This window comes from Neoarius graeffei, chromosome 13 (assembly GCF_027579695.1).
Source record: "Neoarius graeffei isolate fNeoGra1 chromosome 13, fNeoGra1.pri, whole genome shotgun sequence".
Classification (NCBI taxonomy): Eukaryota; Metazoa; Chordata; class Actinopteri; order Siluriformes; family Ariidae; genus Neoarius; species Neoarius graeffei.
Genome location: NC_083581.1, coordinates 8,703,451 through 8,728,412, shown reverse-complemented (window position 1 = coordinate 8,728,412; position 24,962 = coordinate 8,703,451). Strand labels below are relative to the sequence as shown.

At 39.2% G+C, this 24,962-nt stretch overlaps 1 pseudogene; it reads left to right on the top strand.

Annotated features, from left to right (window-relative positions):
- On the top strand, window positions 1–21,984 carry LOC132897221 (cadherin-like protein 26; annotated as a pseudogene).
- The last annotated feature ends 2,978 nt before the right edge of the window (window positions 21,985–24,962 follow it).

Genomic DNA, 24,962 nt, shown 5'->3' with positions numbered 1-24,962 from the left:
ATGCAGGTATTTGTCCTTAACAAAAAGTGCTCCTTTGTTAAATTGAGAATTCAGAATATAGGTTTGATGGGCAGGATTAGAACCTTACCAGGGCCAATTCTTCTTCTTGGCTGTGGGCCCAAGGTTTGACACTGCTGTTCCAGAGAATATTCATTAAAATTTGAAAATTGTTTTTTTGCTTGTAACATGTTAAAAATATAAAATTATGTCATAATGACTTAAAGATTATTAATTATTTTGAGAAAGCACAGAAATATACCCTCTGAATCGAAGCCAAAGATCATGGGGACAAAGTTCAGCTGTCCAGCACAAGCACAGTGGTCCTGAACATCATCGACCAAAACAATCACCTCCCTGAAATCACTGGTCACACAGTAAGTACTTAACTGTTTATATCATTAAGCAAACTTGCTAGTCAGTCTGCTCATACCAGATTGGACTGAAGGTTGAATACAATCATCCCCCAAATAAACAAATGAAAATGTAATACAATTATTTAAAGGGTACCTGTATAGCACTTAAATATGATTGATATTGATAGTACAAACCATAATTATAGTAATGCACTCAAGTGCAGCTACCTGAATAGCTATAATAAGTAGTTTAATGTGCTTAAAAGTCCATAAGCACATCATTTTATTGTACACAGGCAACCAATATGGTGCCTGAAATGTCACGTCAAATTGTTGATAGCCAAGACACTTATTAGCCTGGATTTAGTCAGACAAAAAAGTGATCTTCAAGTCAGTATGGACAGTGGAGAAACCAGATACTTGTATGAACCTCGGAAAAAGGACTATCCGCATCTGGGAAATTATTTGTATGTATATCCATACAAGAGTTTTCACTTGTTCATATTTGTACCCATACCCTGTCTACAGATTGTTTTTCTTTTAAAATACAATGTACCTGGGCACTGACATCTTACTCGCTCCGTGGTTCAGATATCGTGCTCTGAGTACAAATTATGCGAGAGAATCTCAAGATTTCTGTTTTTTCCATCTTAATTATTGTTTGTGTCACAATAAAAAAGCAAGTTGCACCTTTAAAGTGGTAGGCATGTTGTATAAATCAAATGGTGCTAATGCCCCCAAAATCCATTTTAATTCCAGCTTGTAATCCAGCAAAACATGACAAACACCAAGGGGTATGAATACTTTTGCAAGACACTGTACATCATCACTGGCTACAAACAGAGGGGTTTTTTTAACCCCCCCAAAAAGAAAATTTTTATATAACATGCTTTTGTTTGTTTTTATGCACTGAGAAAAGTGATCTTTTTAGACATCAAGAATCGCATTACTATTATAATGACACCATGAACTGGCCTAGTGGTTAGCATGAGTTCTAATCGCAGTCGGTTCATACCAAAGACCATCATAAAAAATGGCACCTACTGCCATCTGGCAAGACATGCTGCAATACAGATGCGAGTAGGGAGTTAAACTCTCACAGTGACCAGAAGACCAGTCCCCCACTGTAACCCTAGCTATATCACAGGTGAGAGGCCGAGGGCTATAGAAACAGAGATCAGTGCCACACCCATGCGCCTCAAGAGCTGGTTTGTACTGAGACAGGAGACTGCCTGGTAAGATCAGTTCCTGGTGTGGGAAGGATTATGAAAATGACATTGGTTAACTAGTATCTGTGTCAGTACTGCATATGCATTATCTAACTGAGTGAGATTAAAATTTCCTAAAAATGAAGTCTGTTGATTTGCATATTTTGTTGCCAGTAAAAATCACATGGTTACAGAAAATTTCTGATTAGATTTTTAGAATTAGACGCCTTTATTTGTCACATATACATTACAGCACAGTGAATTTATTTTTCTGCATTCAACCCATCTGAAGCAGTGAAAACGCTCTCACACGTGCGCACAGAGAGAGAGAGATGCAGATGCCTGGGGATTTTTTTTTAATGAGAAGTAGGGACGGGTATCACGAGAATTTTTGTAGCACGATATGTCGCGATACATGATCAGCGTATCATGATATCTCATCTCATTATCTCTAGCCACTTTATCCTGTTATAAAGGGTTGCAGGCAAGCTGGAGCCTATCCCAGCTGACTACGGGTGAAAGGCGGGGTACACCCTGGACAATTCGCAAGGTCATCACAGAGCTGACACATAGACACAGACAACCATTCACACCTACGGTCAATTTAGAGTCACCAGTTAACCTAACCTGCATGTCTTTGGGGGAAACCAGAGCACCCGGAGGAAACCCACACGGACAACATACAAACTCCACACAGAAAGACCCTTGCCAGCCACGGGGCTCGAACCTGGACCTTCTTGCTGTGAGGCGACAGCGCTAACCACTACTACTACATGATATTTTAGTCTAAGAATGGCATTTCTTTTCTTTAAGCAAAACAATTATGTAAGGAAACAAATGTAATCATTATTAAACAAATGTGATTTATTAAGTATTTAACTAGTTACATGTACTAGTAGTTTGCTAAATAGCCTGTGTGTAAAAGAAATTACAATGTAGTCAATCTACACAAATTTGAATAATAAAAAATAATGTTAGACAAACACTGTAGTGTTTGAGCATAGAGAAAAAAATCACAACACATCTGGCAGCTTTTTGTAAAGAATGGAAAAACATGAGTAAAAGGCTGTCACTTCCCGCCAGATAGAAGATTGTCTAACATCAATAATGTCCTACTCTAGATCAAGTCAACTTCACACTGGGCTTCTTACTCAGTCTTTTAAACACTTTAAAAATGAAAACAATGTCTACTAAGGCATTTGTGTAGCCTAGTAAACTAGACCCACCCGCCTAGCAGCCAAAAATATTTTTGCCTAGCGAGTGGGTCTAGCCTCGCACCATATAAACAAAAACACCCCGGGCATCCTGTGATGACCTGGCGACTTGTCCAGGGTGTACCCCGCCTTTCGCCCGTAGTCAGCTGGGATAGGCTCCAGCTTGCCTGCGACCCTGTAGAACAGGATAAAGCGGCTAGAGATAATGAGATGAGATGAGATGAGATGAGACCCCGGGCATCAAATCGTGCCCGCCAATCACAATGCAAGGTTTTTGTTTGGATTCTTTGGGTGGGCTTTTGCAGGAGTGGCGACAAAGCTGTGTGACGCTGGAGAAAGCACAGCAGGAAAGATGGCTACGGCTAGTGAACAGCACGCGTTTGACTCCGCTTTGGAATCAGTTTTAGAAGAATTAGACTTGGAGTTTTCATTGAAACATGAGCAGGAAGAGGCTCTCCGCTCATTCCTTTTCAAGAAGGATGTTTTCACTGTTTTGCCGACCGGCTACGGCAAAAGTCTGACCTACCAGCTGGCTCCGCTCGTAGCCAAAAGGATGGGGCTAGTTTGTGCAGTATGAAGAATTAATAGACAGCTTTGAAACATTACTTTTTGATTGTTTCTTATTTTCCCATTATTTTAAATTTAAGGGAAATTATTTCACCAAACACCACTAAATAAAAACTCTCAAAAACAGTTTAAGCAAACCCTTGAAAAACACTTGAAAAAAATAAGAGTGTATGTTAAGTATGTGGTACAGACTCCAAACTTGTGGTCATTATCTCCAAACTTCTTAATATCTAGAACCTGTTTATTAATTAATATGCATTTTGAAAAATTATTTATTTCAAGGTCTCCCCCACTGCGCGCTCTGACTACATCACAGTCACTGTTGCGCTGATTGGTCAGAGCGTTGGCCTATACACACAGAGACAGTTTGAAAGACAGCGGTTTGTTCCTCCCACACCCGTCGGAAATGTCTACGGATCGAGGCCAGACTAAATATTCACATTTAGTCTGGCTTGCCAGGCTAGCATTTGTGTAGATGGCTGTTTTTCAGTTCATCAAGTTTTAGGTTTACTTCATATTTTATTTTCCTTAGAAAATAATGACTGACTAGAACTGGCTATGAATTCTCCCAAAACGTGAACTGACTGGATCTGACTAAATATTCTTCAAAATATGAGCTGACTAGAACAGACTAGAACTGATCATAAATTCTTTAAAAATGTAAAATGACGAGAACTGACTAGAAATTTTTCAAATATATAAAATGACTAGAAATTAAATGAGACAAAAGTTCAGATTCAGACAAGAGAGCAACAACTTGAACTACTTGCTCAGTAATCATTACTGAAATAACTGACGTTAAAAAAAATCAAAATAACTGTGTTCAATCTATTGCATGTTTTTCTTCAAAAAGATGAGTTTGTCCACATGCTTAGGCTTTAATTTAGCTCTCTGTGCGTTAAGAATGTCCCCTGCAGTGGAAAATACGCGTTCAGATCTTTACATATAGGTTTAACAAATTTTATGCTTGCATAATCCCTTTCAACATTGGCCTTTTAGTCATACATTAATGAGGGGAGTCAAAATTTGTATGCAGTTAGTTAATGGGTGACAACAATAGTGCTGCAATACATGTTACAAACTTACAATTGCTGCTTTTTAATGTTCAGCATACTTGATTTTATTATGATTTAATATTCTACCACATAATGAAATGCAATGTTGTGCTGTTTAAAACACAATTTGTTTTAAGTTTTATTCCAGTTACCTATTGACGGTCAAAATAATTCAAGAAAATAAATCAGAATCAGATAAAACAAGTAATTTACGCATACATGTGTTACTGTGATTAACAGATTGTGCTTGCAGTAAAACAAATTCCTTACCAGTTCAGCATGCTGTAAGCTGCTTTTAACTTCTTCATAAACTTGGGAATACATTTTGGGAATGACAACCTCTGAGAAAGTTTTTCTAGATGCCACTTCATACCGGGGCTCACATTCAGCCAGCATTTCCCTGAACTCCTTGGATTACACCATGCTGTATGGCCTCATGTCTTTCACGATGAATCTTGCTATTTTAGAAGTGATTCGTTGCGCTTTTTTAGATGTACTCTGGTATTCCTGGGTAATAGAAAATGCATTATTTATAGTTTGTTGTTTTGGCGCAGAATGTGAAATATGTAGAGTGCTCCTCTGTTGCATGGTCTGTTGTAATTCCATGGGGGGTTTGCTATTAACAGCGCTGCACGACGAAACAGCCGAAACACTCGGATGATGGCGTCTCAAATGTGTTGTTAGATTAGTTGTTCCCCCACTACACTTAACTATAACTTTACAAATTTTGCACCCAGCAACGTTTTCTTCGCTCCTGCTTTCCCCCTTCCGAATAATTAGCCAAAGTGCTGCCAAACAGCAGCCTTTCCCTGAGGATTTTTCACAATGTTAAACTTGTAGTCATCGGCGTCAACGGAGGCCGCCATTTTGAAAGCGTGACCAAGCAACTATTTTTCGCATTCGAGCAAGGGATTCTGGAACCTTCTATTTATTTATCATCTCAAAAACAATAAATCTGCGAGTTAATTATTATATTATTCAAGATTTATACATTGAAATAAAAAAATGAAAGCAGCTGATCAAATATTTTCAACATTTCCATGATTAAACAAACGATTTACGGAAATTTACGAAGATTCCCGAGTGAACCCGACTGAACCGATATGTCAAAATCGTACCGCGATACGTATCTTTTTCAAGCTGCACCGCGATATATCGGTATATTGATAATACCGTGCACCACTAATTAGAAGCCTTTATTTGATCACTCTGTGTTACTATTTTTAAAGCAATCTCATAACGTTTAAAATGGATAAATTGTTGTTATAAAGTTTTAGTTTTAATTCAAATGTGTAGGGAGCATATCAGAGCACTTGCCGTCATTGGCAAATGACATTTATTTTTGGGTTTTGTTTGACTTTAAGCAGTGAATTATCAGATGACTGTAAGGAAATCGGTGGTGCTTTGCAAGTGCAAAGTCAGGAAGGCAGGTCAAATGGTTCGGCAGCTATCTGGTGCTGATGTGGAAAGTGTGCCAAGCAGAAAACTGACAGTGAATGTGTTTGTTGTAAAGAGCACAAACTTTTATATGACATAATACAGGCAAAGTCACTGAACTGTTTTATGGATAAACGGTTTGGAAACAGATATTGAACACAAGCCTGCACTGGAAATGGCCTGTATATAGGCCATGACAAGTAGGCATGTGAGAGGCCAAGCACCAGATGGAGAACTCACAGATCTGTAAGCAGCCTAATATATATAGAAACTCAGTGTAGTGTGTGTGTTAATGTGCATGTGTGTGTCCATACTAGATATAAAGCCCATTTATTTATTATATGTGTGAAAGCAGGTATAGACATGCAATATGCTACAATAGTTTATATGGTTATAATATAGGCTAATGACAGCTCGAAGCTGAGTGTGACTTTATCATGGAGCTCCCCGTGCGTGGAGTGAAGCTCCATACTTCAGAAAATATTAGTGGAACTCCCTGCACATGAAGCACGTGGAGAAAAGCTCCATACTTAAGAGAATATATTAAAGTATCAACCTGATTTTGGATGGCTTTTATGATCATACGTTACCCAATCGCAAGTGCAAGGCAACATGTTTCATAAACACGACCATCGGACAATGAAATTTGTATCTTCATTTTCATAAGATAGATGGTTTTTTTTATCCAGCATTTATTTTAAATTTGCTTTAAAAAATAATGTGGGGCTATTTAATAACACATTTTACACTCCTTGGGAGCTCTGCTTTTAGGAAGTGCCTTCATGTATATATTTAACTTGACACTGAAAATTTGACAGTGAAGCAACACTTTTTTTTTAAGCAAGGCAGTGTTTTTGACTGAAGCTTAGATTTAACAGTCTCTCTAATTTATATTACAAGTGAATTAATAAATTAAATGTTATACCTTTCTTGCATTTCTTCTAGCTAATTGGCTTACATGGCCTGAATCCCCTTTCTGTGGATGCTGTGGATGGAAATATTGTTGACACAACACAGGTTTTGAGTCTAATGTGACCTGTGTAGCCCAAGAGCTCAGCCTGTAGATTCCTTTCAGAGCAATCGGCCTCAAAATGGTCCTCACAGTCAACAAAATTTTGACCAAAGGAGAGTGTTTCCAAAGTGTGACCTATTCCCAAATTGTGTAGCCACTGTTGAGCAAGTTATTTACATTGCTCAGTTGCTGACAATGGAACACAGAAAAAATGCTTTCCCTTATTATCCTGTTTATTGTTTTTGTGACGATAGGCTTTGCACTCCACCATTTTCCAACAATGTTTTGTACATTTTGTTACATCGTAGTGTCAGGAGCAGTGAGCCAATCAAGATACATGAATGATTCTATCAATGATAGAAATTATATCAATGAGTCTATCAAAAAATACTATCATTGATTCTTTGTCATGCTGATGTTTGACACCGGCCACAAAATGGCAATATGGCAAGTGCCCTGAAGTGGAACTTAAGTGAGCGAGAATACAAAAGAATTTTAAAGCACTGCTTTATGCAACACAGTGTGACAATACAGGGTCATCAGAATGCATTTTGTGCAAAATGTGTAGCATTTCTAGCCTATGATTATTTTTGGTGCAGGTACCCTTTAAGCTAACAAAATAAAAGCTTGATTTTGATATTTCAGACTTTTATATAATAATCTTTTTTTCAGGGTAATGGAATGATAAAATAATGAGATAGTGGAGTGGAAGTTCTGCGCTTGACTGTCAATGACAAAGACAGTCCAGGTTCACCAGCCTGGAAAGCTACAGTAAATTCACTCTTCATGGAGATAAGGAAAACTATGTTAAAATCCAAACCAACCTCAAAACTAATGAAGGAATCCTGACTGTTCTAAAGGTACTTAGTTTTTTTTTTTTTAAAAACTGCAAGCTAGAAACCAGTCATCTATGTTGTCTATGGTATGTTCATAGACAGCATACACAGTGACTACGTTTACATGCACATCCAAATCGAGCTGCTGTCGGTAATCGAGCTGAAGGTCCCAGCAGGGTGCCAGAGAAATCCAATCCTACATGCACACAATGAAATCGGGCTATTGTGTGAGGTGCATTGTGCACCCGAGCCACAGGTGGCGCAACACGCCCCATCGTGTTGGTACACTTCCGGTTGTCGTCATGAAGAAGAGCTATTCAAGAGTGTAAACAAAGTTGTCAGTTCCATGTTCTCAATTGCGCGTTTTTCTCCCGTCCATGAATTTTAATATATTCAACTCCTTAAGCTGAATGAGCATGAACTCTGTCTCCTCATTGCTCCAGAAGTGCACGTTTCTGCTTGCCTGTGGCAGTGGGGGTGTGGTCAAGCGCCGGTCTGTGACAGGAGGGCGGAGCCAGGGAAGGTGAGTGGCAGAATCACTTCACCTGACGGTAATTAACCTGTGTTTGTGTGTCTTCCCAGTAACCGCGCCCTATTTAAGGAGGCAGAGGGAGAGCAGAGGGGACAGCTCATCCCGGGACTAGAACACAGCGCGCGTGTGTGTGTGTTTGTTTTTCTCTCAAGAATAAAAGTAGGCTGTTAAACTGAAAAGTCTGACAATAAAAAGCCTATTAGTACCAGAAGCTTTGTCCTGCCGTCCTCTGTGCTCCACCCACACTTCAGAGAGCTCTACATCGCCATTTTCTCTTCTTCGTTTGTTCCTCCTGACCTCTTCTGCTGCTCGCTACTACTGTTGTCATGCCGACCGAGGCTGTTGTGTTTCCCGCTTGTGGTCTCGTCACTCGTCACTTCCGGAAGTAGCTCGACAACTAGCTCGATAGGGTATACATGCACAAAGTAGCTCGGCAGAAATCGCATAAACTAGGTCGTGTAGCTCAATTCCGAGAAATCAAGTTCGGTTCAATTTCTGTTAGGACTAGGACTGTTTTGGCCTCTAGAGGCCGCTGTTATTTCCTTTTCATGTCGTGTTTATTTTGGCCTCTAGAGGCCGCCACTGTTCCTGTGTCTTGTGTTTGTGTTAATTGCCTAATTATCTTCACCTGTGTCCTTAATTAGTTTGTCTATTTATACCCCTGAGTTCAGTCCTCTTGTCACGGAGTCTTTGTGCTGTTATGTTTATCTCCAGTTTCCTTTGTACTGTGTTTTTTTGATCTTCTTAGCTTTTGTATTTTTGCACTTTGCTTTTCTTTTGGATTACACTCTTTGGTTTTTTTTTGTCTTTTGTTTTGCCCTGTATATAGTGTATATAGTTTAAATAAACCTTTTTGATTCTTTTTCTACTTCCGCCTCACGCCTCTGCATTTGAGTCATCCCCCTGGTGGCCTAGTGGGGGTTTGCTGGATCATCACACCAACGAACCAGGTTCGAATCCCAGCAAAACCCTAACAATTTCAGCCGAATTAAGGTGTATACATGGCATTTTGAACTTCGATTTCAGTCGAGCAATGGCAGAAATTCGATTCTCTCTATGTGCATGTAAACGTAGTGAGTGAAACTCATTGCATGTGTGTGTGGAGGCCCGAGAAATGGCTTCACATGATCAAATTGTACAATTTCTAATATATGTAGTTCTAAATTCTACATATTTTATAATATTACAACCTGTAACTGAAAAAAAAATGAATAGGGATAATGATATAAATCTACTTTAATTAATAACTTTCAATTCATAAAACAGCCATAATACTGAACTGGGTTCTGGCTAGAGGAAGATGTCCACTAAATGTCAGTGACCAGGCAGGCAGGTGCGGCTGTGGTGGCTCAGCGGTTAAGGTTCTGGGTTACTGTTCAGGAAGCTGGGGTTTCAAGCCCAGAAACCCCTATTGTTGGGCTTGGGGCCTTAACTCTCTGTTGGGCCTTCACCCTCTCTTCTCCAGGGTGGTGTATCATGGCTGACCCAGCTCTTTGTTCTCCAACGTACTGGGATATGATATATAAAGGCCATTTCTTCTTCATTAAATCAAGAGTAACTGGAGGAGCTGGAAGAATCCTCACTGGTACAACCACAACGCCAATGCTCCAAAAAGCTGTACTTTATGGGAGGTGAACCATATGAAATTACATTTAGCATTTGCCAAAAGACATACTCAGATAAATACCCAGTCAACAAGTGAAAAAAATGTAACTTTTTGGCTTTGGCCTGAGAACCTCCACATTTAAATTTGGTGGTAGCATAATGCTTAGTGCTACCCATGGTCTCTTAGACACTGTAATATAGGGGACATCATTCTCTAGGCGGAGTCACTTTATGCCAAATGCTTTCCATTTTTGCAATTTCTTGATTTAACGGTCCATGGGATATTCTATTTTATTTTTTTGATAACATAACCCTGATTAATACTTTTACAGAACTTTGTCCAAGGCTTCTTTTGATACTTGATTTTGATAGTCTTTTAATAGCCTTCATGGTGCTGTTGGTTTAGGTTTTTTGTTTTGTTTTTCTAACAAACTCTGCACACAGCTCAACTACATTGAATAATTTGTCTTATAATGGCGACTTATGGGGTTTCCCAGCAATGGAGTAAATACTTCCATAACTTTTAGTTGTAATTAATTTAGTAAACTGTACTGAATGTCCCCATTCACATATTATGGATTATTTTGTGTACATTCAAGATTCATGACATGTTCCCCATTAAGTCCATTTCAGCTCCAGGTCATTACACTGCAAACTGTATAAAATTTCAAGGGCAGTAAATATTTATGAAAACTACTATAATTATTAGTGTTTTAAAATCTGGTTACCAGGATAATAAGGTTACAAGGAAATTTTCTTTAAGTAGAAATGTCAAACCATAGTATTGGTAGAAAAACAATTACAGTCAACATCATATTTTTTTTTAATCTTTTGTAAGTTTTCCAGAACTTGCTTACAAGTGCCACAGTGACATCCACTGAGTTTTCCCAGACCACCACAAATCTATGCAATTTAATTTGACAGCTATAGCTGCAGAAATGGATATTGCTGAAGTTCATTTTCTAGAAATGTTTTTTCTGTACATGTCAAAACATTATGCAAAATTAGAGCTGTCTTATTTAATTTGTCCATACCTGTGAATTTTTATTTTTATTTTTTGCTTTTCTAAATAGGCAATGGATTATGAGAAGCAAACTTCAAGAAATGTGCCAAACGGTGTGGAAAATGAAGTGCCCTACTTCTTCTGTAAGGTGAAAAAACGTTCTTCGCAAAGTTTATGGGACATAGAGACTTCTGCTGAAGGGTCCAGCACAGGTGCACCTAAGCGTTACCCAGTTACAATTTTTGTTGAGGACATCAACGGACCACCAGAATTTGTACCACCTATTCAAGTAAAAACGATCAGGGAGAATACAAAAGTAGGAACCTCCTTGTACACCCTTACAGCCATCGACCCAGATATGTCATGTGGAGGTTCATTTCAGTAAGTGGAACAACATTTCTCATTATCTCTAGCCGCTTTATCCTTCTACAGGGTCGCAGGCAAGCTGGAGCCTATCCCAGCTGACTACAGGCGAAAGGCGGGGTACACCCTGGACAAGTCGCCAGGTCATCACAGGGCTGACACATAGACACAGACAACCATTCACACTCACACCTACGGTCAATTTAGAGCCACCAGTTAACCTAACCTGCATGTCTTTGGACTGTGGGGGAAACCGGAGCACCCGGAGGAAACCCATGCAGACACGGGGAGAACATGCAAACTCCGCACAGAAAGGCCCTCGCCGGCCCCAGGGCTCGAACCCAGGACCTTCTTGCTGTGAGGCAACAGCGCTAACCACTACACCACCGTGCCGCCGGAACAACATTTGTCATAGCTATTAAAATTTGGTTGACTCTTAAAACCATAAAATAATTCTGGCTGTAGAAATTGAGAAACGTGTACAATTTGTGAGTGTGACAAAAATATTTTTGCTAAAATGTGACAGACACTCAGGATTTTAAGAAGAAGAACTTTATTCATCACACATACACTTGTGAAATTCCTCTCTGCATTTATCCCATCTGAAGCAGTGAGCGAGCACGCACACACACACACACACGTGAGGAATGAGCACACACACATACCCAGAGCAGTCGGCAGCCATGCTAACAGTGCCCAGGGAGCAGTTGGGGGGGTAGGTGCCTTGCTCAAAGGCACCTCAGCCTAAGGCCCTGTCCACACGGCAACGGATTCAGGTGAATCTGATAAAATTGTTTATTGTTTTGGCCTGGCGTCCACACGGCACTGGCGTTTTGGGTGCCCAAAACGATATTTTTTGAGAACGGGTTCCAGAGTGGAAAAATCCGGCAACGGCGCCGTTGCGAAGTCGTCTGGATGAGTAGAACGGATTTGTTTACGATGATGTCACAACCACATGACTAGAACAAGCAGCACTCTCGCTGTTTTGTATGAACCACTGCATTGCATTCACTTTTGTATACAGCTTTTCTTTTAAATAAACAAGTAACTGAACCATTTCTTGAATTTCTTTTTTTATTGGATAAGACTGCTTTTCAAAATGTTCACACACAATATAAAAAGTTATATAAATTATATAAAAATGCTTTTCAAAATGTTCACACACAATAAGAAAATTAAGTTATATAAAACTATGCACACTAATAACACTAATTTGTACACACAGAAGGCACGATTTCCTCGCGTAGTCGCAGCCATCTTCTTCTTGTTGTTGTGTGTTTGTTCCTGTGAGTACTTCACGCCGGGTAGAAGAAGGGGTTTATGCGCATGCGTCCTACTTCTATTGTTCTGGTGTCTCCGATGGGACCGTCTTACAGCGCACGTAGAGGTGTGGCATGTGTATTGCATCGTTTTCAGCAAGCGTTGCGTTGCCATATGTACCTGATATTTTACTGATCCGTTGCCCATGTGGACGTGATATTTTTTTAAATAAAATCTCGTTGTCGTGTGGATGTAGCCTAAGGCTGCCCCATGTTAACCTAACTGCATGCCTTTGAACTGTGGGGGAAACCAGAGCACCCAGAGGAAACCCATGCAGACACAGGAAGAACATGCAAGTGCCACACAGAAAGGCCCCTGTTTGCCGTTGGGCTTGAACCCAGAACTTTCTTGCTGTGAGGCGACAGTGCTACCCATTTTTTCTGACAAATCCTAAATTGGCTCAACTTTTGTTTGCAGTCAAGTAAGAAATATTAGCTTATTTGTAGGGTTTTTGTTTGTTTGTTTTTTAAGCACATCAAGAGCTAGTTAAAATAGGTTGCCAGGCCAGATTCTGGACACAGGTTTGTCCACACATGATCTAAAATGACAATTAAAAATGAACAGTATACTTGGATCCAAATGTTCAAATGAATTAATTACCAAGAACTGCAACTGGATATTTCCTGGTGCCAGGAAAATAATCTCTGCACTGCTCAGGACAAGAAGGCTCTCCAACAGGTGATAAAGACTGCCCAGTCCATCTCTGGAACAGCCTTCCCATCAGTACAGGGCATTTACAACACCAGGGCCATCAGGAGGGCCCATAACATTATTAAGGACAACACACACCCACAACACAGGCTACATCCACATGACAACGGCAATGAGATGTTATTTAAAAATATATCGCGTCCAAATGGGCAACGATCAGTAAAATATCAGGTCCATATGGCAACGCAATGCTTGCTGAAAACGATGCAATACACATGCCACACCTCTAGAGGTGCTGTAAGACGGTCGCTTCGGAGACACCAGAACAATAGAAGAAGTAAGGACGCATGCGCATAAACTATTATTCGTGAGACTTCATATTAGCCACAAAGTCAGGAAAATCTGTTCGTAAAATTACATTATAATGACCAAATACAATGAAAAGTATTTTTCCAGTCTCACCTGTGAAAGGTAATCCCATGTGATTTCGTTTGGATGGCAAACCTGTTGGTACAGTTAAACGCAGCTAATCTTTATTCTCTGCTTTGACCCATCCAATATGGCGGCGAGGATGACGTATGATTCTACGCAGAAGGCGGCGTCTTTAATGGTCCGGAATAAATTGAATACTACACGTTGATGGATTAATTTGTTGTTTCTCACCTGTGAAAGGTAATCCCATGTGATCTTGTTTGGACGGTAAACCTGTTGGTACAGTTAAAGGCAGCGCATGAATCTTTATTCTCCGCTTTGACCTATCCAATATGGCGGCGAGGATGACGTATGATTCTACGCGGAAGGCGGCGTCTTTAATGGTCCGGAATAAATTGAATGCTACACGTTGATGGATTAATTTGCTCCTCTACGCCCTTTTTGAGGAATGTATTGTCGGACTTAAACCAACATCTGAAGAGGTGAGATCGCTCCTTTTTTTCCCTATTTTTGCTGGCGGGATTGACTCTGCCCTAAGGGCAGAGTCTCTCTCTCTCTCTCTCTCTCTCTCTCTCTCTCACTTTGCACCATTACACAATAAATATTCACAGTGAAAATATTTTGTAAGCGCGTTTCATGAACTAAGTTATAGGATTTGTTGACAACTCGCACCGCATCGCAATGAGAAGATCATTGGCACTACTGGTGTTAAGAATCAGACCATTTCATAAATGAATATTTTGCTGTAGAGCTGCAGTGTTTGTACAATTGCATGTTTTTGCTTCACTATTACTGTCACTATTCTGCTTCTTGCATTACTACTGTGAACTAACACTGAACATAATAATAATAATAATAATAATAATAATAATAATAATAATATCCAAGCTCGTGTTTCACTCTCACTAGTGCTCTGTAAGGCTTTTTCCTGGTGATATTCGTTACACTTCTACCCGGCGTGAAGCACTCACAGTCATGTGGTTGTGACGTCATCGTAAACAAATCCGTTCTACTCATCCAGACGACTTCACAACGGCAACGTTGCCAGATCTTTCCACTCTGGAACCCGTTCTCAAAAAGATTGCGTTTTGGGCACCCAAAACGCCGGTGCCGTGTGGAAGCCAGGCCTAAACGATAAGCAATTGTATCGGAGTCACCTGAATCCGTTGCCGTGTGGACAGGGTCTAAATCGTGCACTCCCCATTCTCCAGCATCCCCACTGCAACTACCTGTTTGCACAAAGCACAGAGTTACTTTATCTATTAACTCAGGGTCCCCCCCCCAGTTTTTTTTTTTTTTTTTAGTTTTAGTACATTTACTACTTTTATTCCTGTTTTGGGCACCTTTTTGTCATGTGTTTGTGTATGTGTTATTGTTGTGTGTAAGGGGAGCAGCAAAGTAAGAATTTCATTGCACGACCTGAACCTCCGCGTTTTTATGATGCATATGAAAACTTCTTGAATACTCGAATATATATATATACCATCTTAATATCTGTATTTCTTCTAGCTTTGTGAAAGGAGAAGATAAAGATAACTGGGTGACTGTAGATCCAAAAACTGGCAAAGTTTCTGTGGCCAAGGTTATGGACAGAGAATCACCATTTGTGAACAACAGTGGCTACAGTCAGGGGCGCAGATAGGATTTTTGAACTGAGGGGGACTGAGCTGTCAGCAAATGATTCCATTTTGTGTGTGTGTGTGTGTGTATATATATATATATATATATATATATATATATATATATATATATATATATATATATATATACATACACACACACTACCGTTCAAAAGTTTGGGGTCACTTTGAAATGTCCTTATTTTTGAAAGAAAGCACTGTTCTTTTCAATGAAGATCACTTTAAACTAATCAGAAATCCACTCTATACATTGCTAATGTGGTAAATGACTATTCTAGCTGCAAATGTCTGGTTTTTGGTGCAATATCTCCATAGGTGTATAGAGGCCCATTTCCAGCAACTATCACTCCAGTGTTCTAATGGTACAATGTGTTTGCTCATTACCTCAGAAGGCTAATGGATGATTAGAAAACCCTTGTACAATCATGTTAGCACAGCTGAAAACAGTTTAGCTCTTTAGAGAAGCTATAAAACTGACCTTCCTTTGAGCAGATTGAGTTTCTGGAGCTTCACATTTGTGGGGTCGATTAAATGCTCAAAATGGCCAGAAAAATGTCTTGACTATATTTTCTATTCATTTTACAGCTTATGGTGGTAAATAAAAGTGTGACTTTTCATGGAAAACACAAAATTGTCTGGGTGACCCCAAACTTTTGAACGGTAGTGTGTATACATGTTATTTCACCTCCCTCACTGCCATCACCAGGAACTACCTGCAGGCCAGGACAATAATAACATTTTAACATAGCCTATGGAAATCCAAAGTTTACACATTATCATCACGCACAGAAATTGCAAAACTGCAAAACTAGTTTTAAAACCGCTAAGTTCCAACTGTTAAACATAGCGAGAGGCTGGGCTACGTGTGTGTGTGTGTGTGTGTGTGTGTGTGTGTGTAAAGTGTAAACCAGTGCATCCTGACTTTCTAACTGCCTGTGTGTTGCGTGAGCGGCAGTCAGTCAACAACTCTTCGCAAAGTTTCCTTATGAAACAATATGCTCGCTGAAATTATGGCAGGGAACGCCAGATTAAACATTAAAACTGCCTTCTGAGCACTGTATCTACAGGCTACCACCGAAAGAAGGAGGCTACCAGAAAGGCATCTCTACTCCGTACGATTTTACTTTCACTACGACATTACTTTGAACAGACTATCAAAAAATTGCAAGGTGATATGATAAAGTAAGGCACAGTTTACTTACAGTCTTTTTTTTTTTTAAACGATGCAATCGTTTTCTGCCTTTTGGCACCCTTCATCATGCCGTGTTGGGGTCCTGAACTAGGAGCTGTCCCCGATATGCCTGTCAAACTTGTTGTGGGTAACCATAGCAACCAAGCTCGAGCTCGCAACCTGTGCAGTCTGCGCAGTTGCAACTATGTATGTACTGCTGTGCACCAGGACCATGCAAAGACCTTTGGAGGGGCAGGGGCTCAACATTCAAAAAAGGGCACTTGGAACAAATTTTATTTATTGTATGTATTTATTGAAGCATTAATATGAAAATACAGTTGATCTTGGTAACAAGACATGTCAGATAGATCTTGTTCATTCTGAAGTGAAGATTAGTCTGACCTGTAGTTTTCTTTCTGACCCAACTGGACAGAGATCCACTGCCTTTTGCTGCCTCCCGCAGCTCCTTCTCTTTCTGCTTCTTTATCCTCTCTTTCCTTGGCATCTTTGCATAATGCAGGCTTTCACTTATTTAGAAAACGTTTCCCTATGTTTTAACTCAACTAACCTAAGCTACTATAACACAATAGTCTTGATAGAATATGTTGTGGACGTCGTCATTCAGCCTTAAGTTTTCGAAGCTGCTAGAATATGTTATTAAAGTTTCCGAATCTGCCACGTTAATGAAATGGATGGAGCAAACGGTTTAAATATAGCCTAGGCGGCTTCATTAAATGATAAACAACCCTACGCATTTACTGTTGTGTTCTAAGCTGCACAATATTGCATGTTCAGATAAGAAATGAAAGGAGACTTTCAGTGTGACCTCACCATGCCGTTCCTCGCACTGTCTCCCACTGCCAACCGCCTGCATGCGCTTTCTGCACGGAGGCTCACTGAATGCATGACGTCACGGATTGATGCCCGCATTTACATAGAAAAACGTTATTTTATAAATCTATAATTTCATATATTATTGTCAAATTGTAGAGAATATTGATGTTGGAGCTAACTTATCTTTTACAAATATTAAAAAAAAACCAAAACAACAAAACAGTCGCTATGAAAAGGGCACTTTGGACAGCAAACAGAAAAGGGGCAGGGGCTAGAGCACCTGTAGCACCGGTTCATTGCACGTGGGTGCTGTGCACCTCAATAAACCGAATGGTCATTAGTCTTTTGATTTTTCTGTGAGGTTTGCCTTATGCAAAGAAAGACAGCATAGACGTTTTTTCCTCCCTATAAGTGGGGGGGACCGAACGAGGTGAATTTAAATCTGGGTGGGACGAATCCCCCCCGTCCCCCCCTCTATCTGCGCCCGTGGCTACAGTGTCATCATGTATGCTGTGGAAAATGGTAAGAAACAGTAAGAGTGATTCTTTGACTTTTGATATACTGCAAGTACTAACAAGTTGGACCTCAATAGTTTTGAGCTGTTGACCAGAAGGCTGTGAATTCAAATCCCAGCACATTCAAGCTTCTACTGTTGTGCCTCTGAGCAATGCCATTATTCTTCATCTTCATTATTCTCCCAAGCTCAACTGGAAGTCATTTTAGATAACAGCATCCACCAATTGTCAGTGTAATTCTTATGTTGGTTTTCTCAGATATTTTTTATCAACAATCTACAACCCCAATTCCAAAAAAAGTTGGGAAGATGTGTAAAATGTAAATAAAAACATAATGCAATGATCTGAAAACCCTTTCTGACCTATATTCAAATGAATATAAAGCAAAAACAAGGTATTTCATGTTCAAACAAACTTTCTGTAAATATACACTCAGTCTGAATTTGATGCCTGAAACATGCTCCAAAAAACTTGGGACAGAAGCAACAAAAGACAGGGAAAGTTGCAGAATACTCAAAAAGCACCTGTTTGCAGCATTCTTTCAGTAAACATGTTAACTGGTAATTGGAAAGGCTCAGACTTTCACAAGCAAGGATGATGCAAGATTCACCACTTTGTGAGAAACTGTGTGAGCAAATAGTCCAACAGTTTAAGAACGTTTCTCAATGTACAACTGCGAAGAATTTAGGGGTTTCACCATCAACAATCCATAATATCATCAAAAGATTGAGAGAATCCAGATAAATCTTTGCATGTAAGGGACAAGGCTAAAAATGAACATTGAATGCCCATGACCTTCAATCCCTCAGGCAGCATGTTACAACAGAATAGCTTCATCATAAAAGAGTGCGGGTGCTAAACTGGCCTGCCTGCCTCCCATTGAAAATGTGTGTTGCATTATGAAATGCAAAATATGACAACAGAGACCCCGGACCATTCAGCAGCTGAAGTCATGTAGCAAGCAAGAATGGGAAAGGATTTCACATTCAAAACTTGAACAATTATTGTCTTCAGTTCCCAAATCCTTCCTGAATGTTGTTAATAGCAAAGGAGATGTAAGGTAAACATATCCCTATCCTTACCTTGGGTTTGAGAAAGGTGCTTTATAACTGTAACCTATTAATGATTATTATTATTATTATTATTATTATTATTATTATTAACATGTTGCAAGCATCAAATTCAGAATGAGTGCATATTTACAAAAAGTTTCAGTTTGAACATTCAGTATTTTGTCTTTGTATTGTATTCAATTGTACAATACCAGTCGAAAGTTTGAAAACATCTACTCATTATTATTATCATCATTATTTTGACTATTTTCTACATTATAGAACAATACTGAAGACATCAAAACTATGAAATAACATACAGAACAGATATGGAATTATGTGGTAAACAAAACTGTTGCATATTTTGGATTCTTCAAAGTACCCACCGATTACCTTGATGATACTTTGCACACTTTTGGCATTATCTTAACCAGCTTCATGAGGTAGTCACCTAGAATGCTTTTCATTTAACAGGTGTGCCTTGTCAAAAGTTAAGGAGTGGAATTTCTTGCCACCTTAAATGTGTTTGAGACCAAACGGCAAATAGTAAATAATAAAAATACAGTAAACAGCCCTATTCCACAGCTGTAGTCATCCATATCATGTCAAGAACCACTCAACTAAGTAAAGGGAAACAGTCCATCATTACTTTAGAACATAGAGTGTCTTTGATTGAATAAAAATAATCAAAAACCACTGAATTAGAAGGTGTGCCCAAACATTTCACCGGTACTGTATATAATGTTAAAAAGGATTTGCAAATCATTGCATTATGTTAATTTTTACATTTTACACAGTGCCCCCACCTTTTTATTTGATTTTACTTTACTTTAAATGGGGTTGTAAAAGAAACCTTTACCTACTCATCTAATTGCCATTAGAATAATTCAGCAGTGATGTGGAAGTTCATCCTCACCAAGCAGAGAAGAGGAAAAAAGGCATGGTTTTTTTTGTTCCCCTTATTTTTGGCAGCAGTGGTATGTCAAAAAAAAAATATTGTCATGTTATCTCATGATTCTAAATTAATATCTCCAATTTCCAACTAATTATCTCAAACTTCTGCCTTATTACAAAATTATGACTTATCTCAAAATTTGGATTATGCTAAACTTACTATTACAACAATTTCACTGATCACAAGATTCTGACTTATAATCTGAAACACTTCACTTATTATCTCAAAATCCTAAATCTGTCTGAATTTCAACATATTGCTACTGCCAAAAAATAAAGGTCATGCAAAATAAAAAAAAAAAGGTTATGAAAAAAGAAGGAATCCAAGGCACTCTTCATATCCAACTCTCTCTCTCTCTCTCTCTCTCTCTCTCTCTATATATATATATATATATATATATATATATATATATATATATATATATGCCTTTATTTTACATGGCTATTTCATACAGAAACCATGAGCTGAGCAGCACAGCCAGCTTTCTTCAGGGCATGCTGCTCCAACAAACGCAAACTGGTAATGAATTCACAGGTATGCAGTTCAAGAAAAAGCCACTAGATGGCAATACCCCTTAAATTAAGTCCATATGAGCACGAAAAAGAAAACACTTAGAAAAAGACAGTCAGACAGACCATGACAGAAAAGGACTAAAATCAATTTCTTCATTTAGCCCTGGATATGTTTATCAATTCCTGAGCACTTTGGACTTTTTCTCATCTTAAAAAAGGTTACGCAAATATTCTAAATGACAGAAATGGGCTTACATAAAATGTTGCATGATGTTGCAACAAGAATAAGTGTTGACAAGGAACAGTGAATATGAATGTTCTTCCTCTATCAAAAAGATATGTTGATATATTTGCACAACATAGATATGTTTGTTGTTGCTAGTGTTATGTCAGTTATTGCAAAAGGATAAAATTTTTATTCAAAATGACTGGTTTTACTTTTCATTTAGTTTATAAGCAATTTGTCATGCAATAGATTGCTAAAACAATCTGCTTTTAGCAGATAGGTCCAAGATACTTGTAAAGTATCTTGTACAATGGTAAATTAAACAGCAACTTTTTTTTTCTAACATATACAGCGTAAATACTCATATACGAGCACAAATAGTTCAAAACCTATAACAATACAAAGACTAGACTATAGTTTGATGATCTAGCTTGACATAGCCAGGATAATTCACAGTTATATGACTAGAGAGGGGGTGGCACGGTGGTGTAGTGGTTAGCGCTGTCGCCTCACAGCAAGAAGGTCCTGGGTTCGAGCCCCGTGGCCGGCGAGGGCCTTTCTGTGTGGAGTTTGCATGTTCTCCCCGTGTCCGCGTGGGTTTCCTCCGGGTACTCCGGTTTCCCCCACAGTCCAAAGACATGCAGGTTAGGTTAACTGGTGACTCTAAATTGACCGTAGGTGTGAATATGAGTGTGAATGGTTGTCTGTGTCTATGTGTCAGCCCTGTGATGACCTGGCGACTTGTCCAGGGTGTACCCCGCCTTTCGCCCATAGTCAGCTGGGATAAGCTCCAGCTTGCCTGCAACCCTGTAGAAGGATAAAGCGGCTAGAGATAATGAGATGAGATGACTAGAGAGCTCTTAAAAGAAGGGGGGGATGCTATTGACATTTATTTATAATCAAATATAAGACCAGCAATCGATTCAACATGCTAAAAATAAATCCTGGTTCAGGTTGAAAATATGTTTTTATTTTAAATGTTTTAATTGTCATCATCAAACTTTTCATGAAGCTCATGGGTTTGAATGGTCTTTGTTGGCCATGTAGGCTTGTTCCAATTTATTTCCGAAGACTCCTCTTAGGCTTTTTTCAGGATTCTAACCAGGTGCCCACAGGGTAAGAGCAGATCTTGAATAAAATGCTCTTTCTGACCCCTCGATTTGAATGGACTACACTCCATAGACAACATAATCACGAATTTGCTCTTCTCCCCCCATTTTACCGACGGCTCAACCTCCACTGACGGGTACAGGGGCGTTGGTCATCCATCTTTTAGATGAGAATGATAATGTACCACTGTTGGAGGTGAACAAAGCAAATGTGTGTTTGTCAGATAAGGAAACCAAGACTAACATCACTGCTGTAGATCTGGATCTTCAACCATACAGTGCACCATTCCACTACGAGCTCCTGGGAGATGTCAAGGGAAAATGGAGAATCGAACCAAACTCTGGTAAACATTTGACACCATCATCACTGCTTTTCACCTAAATTGGGATAACGATATACGTGTAGCATGATTTCATTGCTGCAAATTTGGAAGCATTCTAAGACCCAAATGATCAGAAATTTCGATTCTGTGGACTTGAATATGATTTTTCATTAGTTAGCCAGATAGACTGGCAACCTGCCCAGGATGTACCCCACCATTCACCCAAAGTCAGCTGTGATTGACTCCAGCTTCCCCCATGGCCCTGATAGATAAGAAATGCAGATAAAGGATGATTAGATGGATGGATTTATAATTATCTTTGGCTAATAAGAGTTGATGCATATCCTTGAAGAGATTAGATGTGAGGATTCTAATTTACCAAGATTACGTTAACAGCTTGGTGCTTCCCATTACCACAAGAGCGAAGAAATAGGTTCTAGCAATAACAAAAAGTTATTACGAGCGAGGCAAATTATCCAACTAGCACCTGCCTCTGACAAAAATCAAGGAAACAGAAAGAAATGGAAGTAAGTGAAAAATGTAGAGGAAGGGTTGTGTTATCTCGTTTCTTGTTGTATGTTGTAGAGGCAATTACACAGCACTCACTGCCTACAATTTCAAACATGCTTGAAAATATCAGCACATTTGCGATATTCTTTAAGCTGAGATAGCTATATTTATACTACACATTTGGGATGCACAATAAATTTAACCCCATTTTTGTCCCAGATCCCCAAAATTAGTCTCCAACAAGGGGGAAAAAAAGGCTAAAAGTGTGTAATCAGCTTAAAAAAATGTTAAAAAGTGAAAATATCTTAAAGTGCATATCACAGGTAAATTCAGGAGCAAGATCAATGTAATTCTCCTATTTTATATTAAACTTTGGTCAAATATCTGTCACATTTTGTGCAATTTTTTTTACCTTGCGCAATACCAGAAAAATTCAGTTGAAATCAAGTCATTTAAGGCGAATTCGTCCGCCTCTGAAAAAACTTGGCATTTGGATTTCCCAGCAAACATTGATTTTCATGACATCACGTGCGGGACGCCTCCTTATGAATCCTACGTCAGCGCTGGTTTGTTTATGAGAAAATGACCGTATTATTTACATCCCCGGTGTTGTCTCCGTCGTCTTCACTACTTGAATCATCATCAAATCCAAACAGATGAAGCCCCAATTCTGACATCTCATTATATTTTCATCCAAAGGTGAAGTAACATTGCGCTCAGGTGACAATTCCATATCTCATCTCATTATCTCTAGCTGCTTTATCCTGTTCAACAGGGCATACCTGTCAACTTTGAGGTTTGAAAAAAAGGGATATTTCCCAGATTTTAACTCAAAATAAGGGAAAATTTCGGAAAGTCGAACTTTCCGAAAATTTCAGAAAGTCGGTAATCGAACTGACTTTTCTTCACAAAATTAAATTCGTCCTGCCATTTGGGCAAGTAGCGGCAATACACCTTTTTTGGTTTTGCCTCGCTCCTTTCTTTATTCATGTCTCTAGTCTCGCCGTCTACTGAAACTCGCTCCCTGAGGAAAGAATTACGACCATCTTTTAGTTTTGTGAGAAGTTCCGAGCAGTGACCTTGGTCAGACCATAGATTTACATAGAAGACTAGATGCCTCGTCCCCGTTGCCCGTCAACGAAGTCGAACGTCCGCACATGGCGGCCATCTTACCTCAGACAGCTGGCTTACCCATTACATTGTGTTGGTAGCGATATGTACTTTTCAGATGACCGTAACTTCCTCAAATTTCAATTGATATTCAAACGGTTTGGTTTGTTATATAAAAAAAACAAACGGAAGTATGTATTTATGATATTAATGATGAATAATCATTTTATGTTTAAAAAAATACGCATAGCTTGGCGAAAATATTTCAGCATACTACAGACTGAGACAGGATGCATGCTGAAATTCCTATGCTGTGAGAAGCCTAACACTGCATACTTATGGATAACTGCGGCCTTAGGTCAAATAACCATACAATTTATTTCCAATTTTTAGTGAAAATATTTTTACATGTGATAGGGCCATAGGGGAAGCTAAAGTTAAATAAACAGCTTACTCACTTCTGAAACTTCAGAAATACTTCATCCACCTCAAAAACCGAATGCACTCACATCATAGCATAATAACAAATGTAAACTCGCATCATAGCATAATAACAAATGTAAACTCACATCATCGCATAATAACAAATGCACTGCCCGAGTAAGTAATAGTATAAAACAGTGACAGCGACTCACGGTAGTTTGTGACAAAAAAGCACTCTATTAATCACATGTGGTTATACTTCCAAGGATAAAAATATATCTTTACATTTACAAAAAGAAAATTCAAAGCTGATTATCATGTCAAAGTCAATATATGTTAGCACAGAAGATTGAAATTTCATTTGACTAGGCTCCAATGTGCAGTTAAAATAAAACTAAACATACTGATATAAACATCTACAATTAAAACAGACACACACATCATCTTGTCATCAAAGTCAGTACTTTGATTTCCTGTAAATCATAATGTGAGTGCTGGGCTGTGCTTGCGTAAGTCTTCATACCCATAGGATGTCTATGTTCATACCCCTTGTCTGTGGACAGTCTTCTTCACAGACATGCAATTAAAATCAATGTGTAATTACTAGACTGCCACCTGCTGTACTGGAGAGGGCGGGGACGTGAATTCATGGCCCGACTTCCTGCTGTAAACTCCTGTCAGAGGCACGTCATGAATTCTGGACCTACCGACTTTTATATAATGTGAAAATACGGGATATTTTCGGGAAAATAAAAAAACGGGAAGACAGCAGGAAATAAGTCAAAATAAGGGACTTCCCGGGAAAAACGGGAGGGTTGACAGGTATGCTACGGGGTCGCAGGCAAGCTGGAGCCTATCCCAGCTGACTACAGGTGAAAGGCGGGGTACACCCTGGACAAGTCGCCAGGTGACAGGGCTGTTCATAGACAGGGCTGACACATAGACAACCATTCACACCTACAGTCAATTTAGAGTCACCAGTTAACCTAACCTG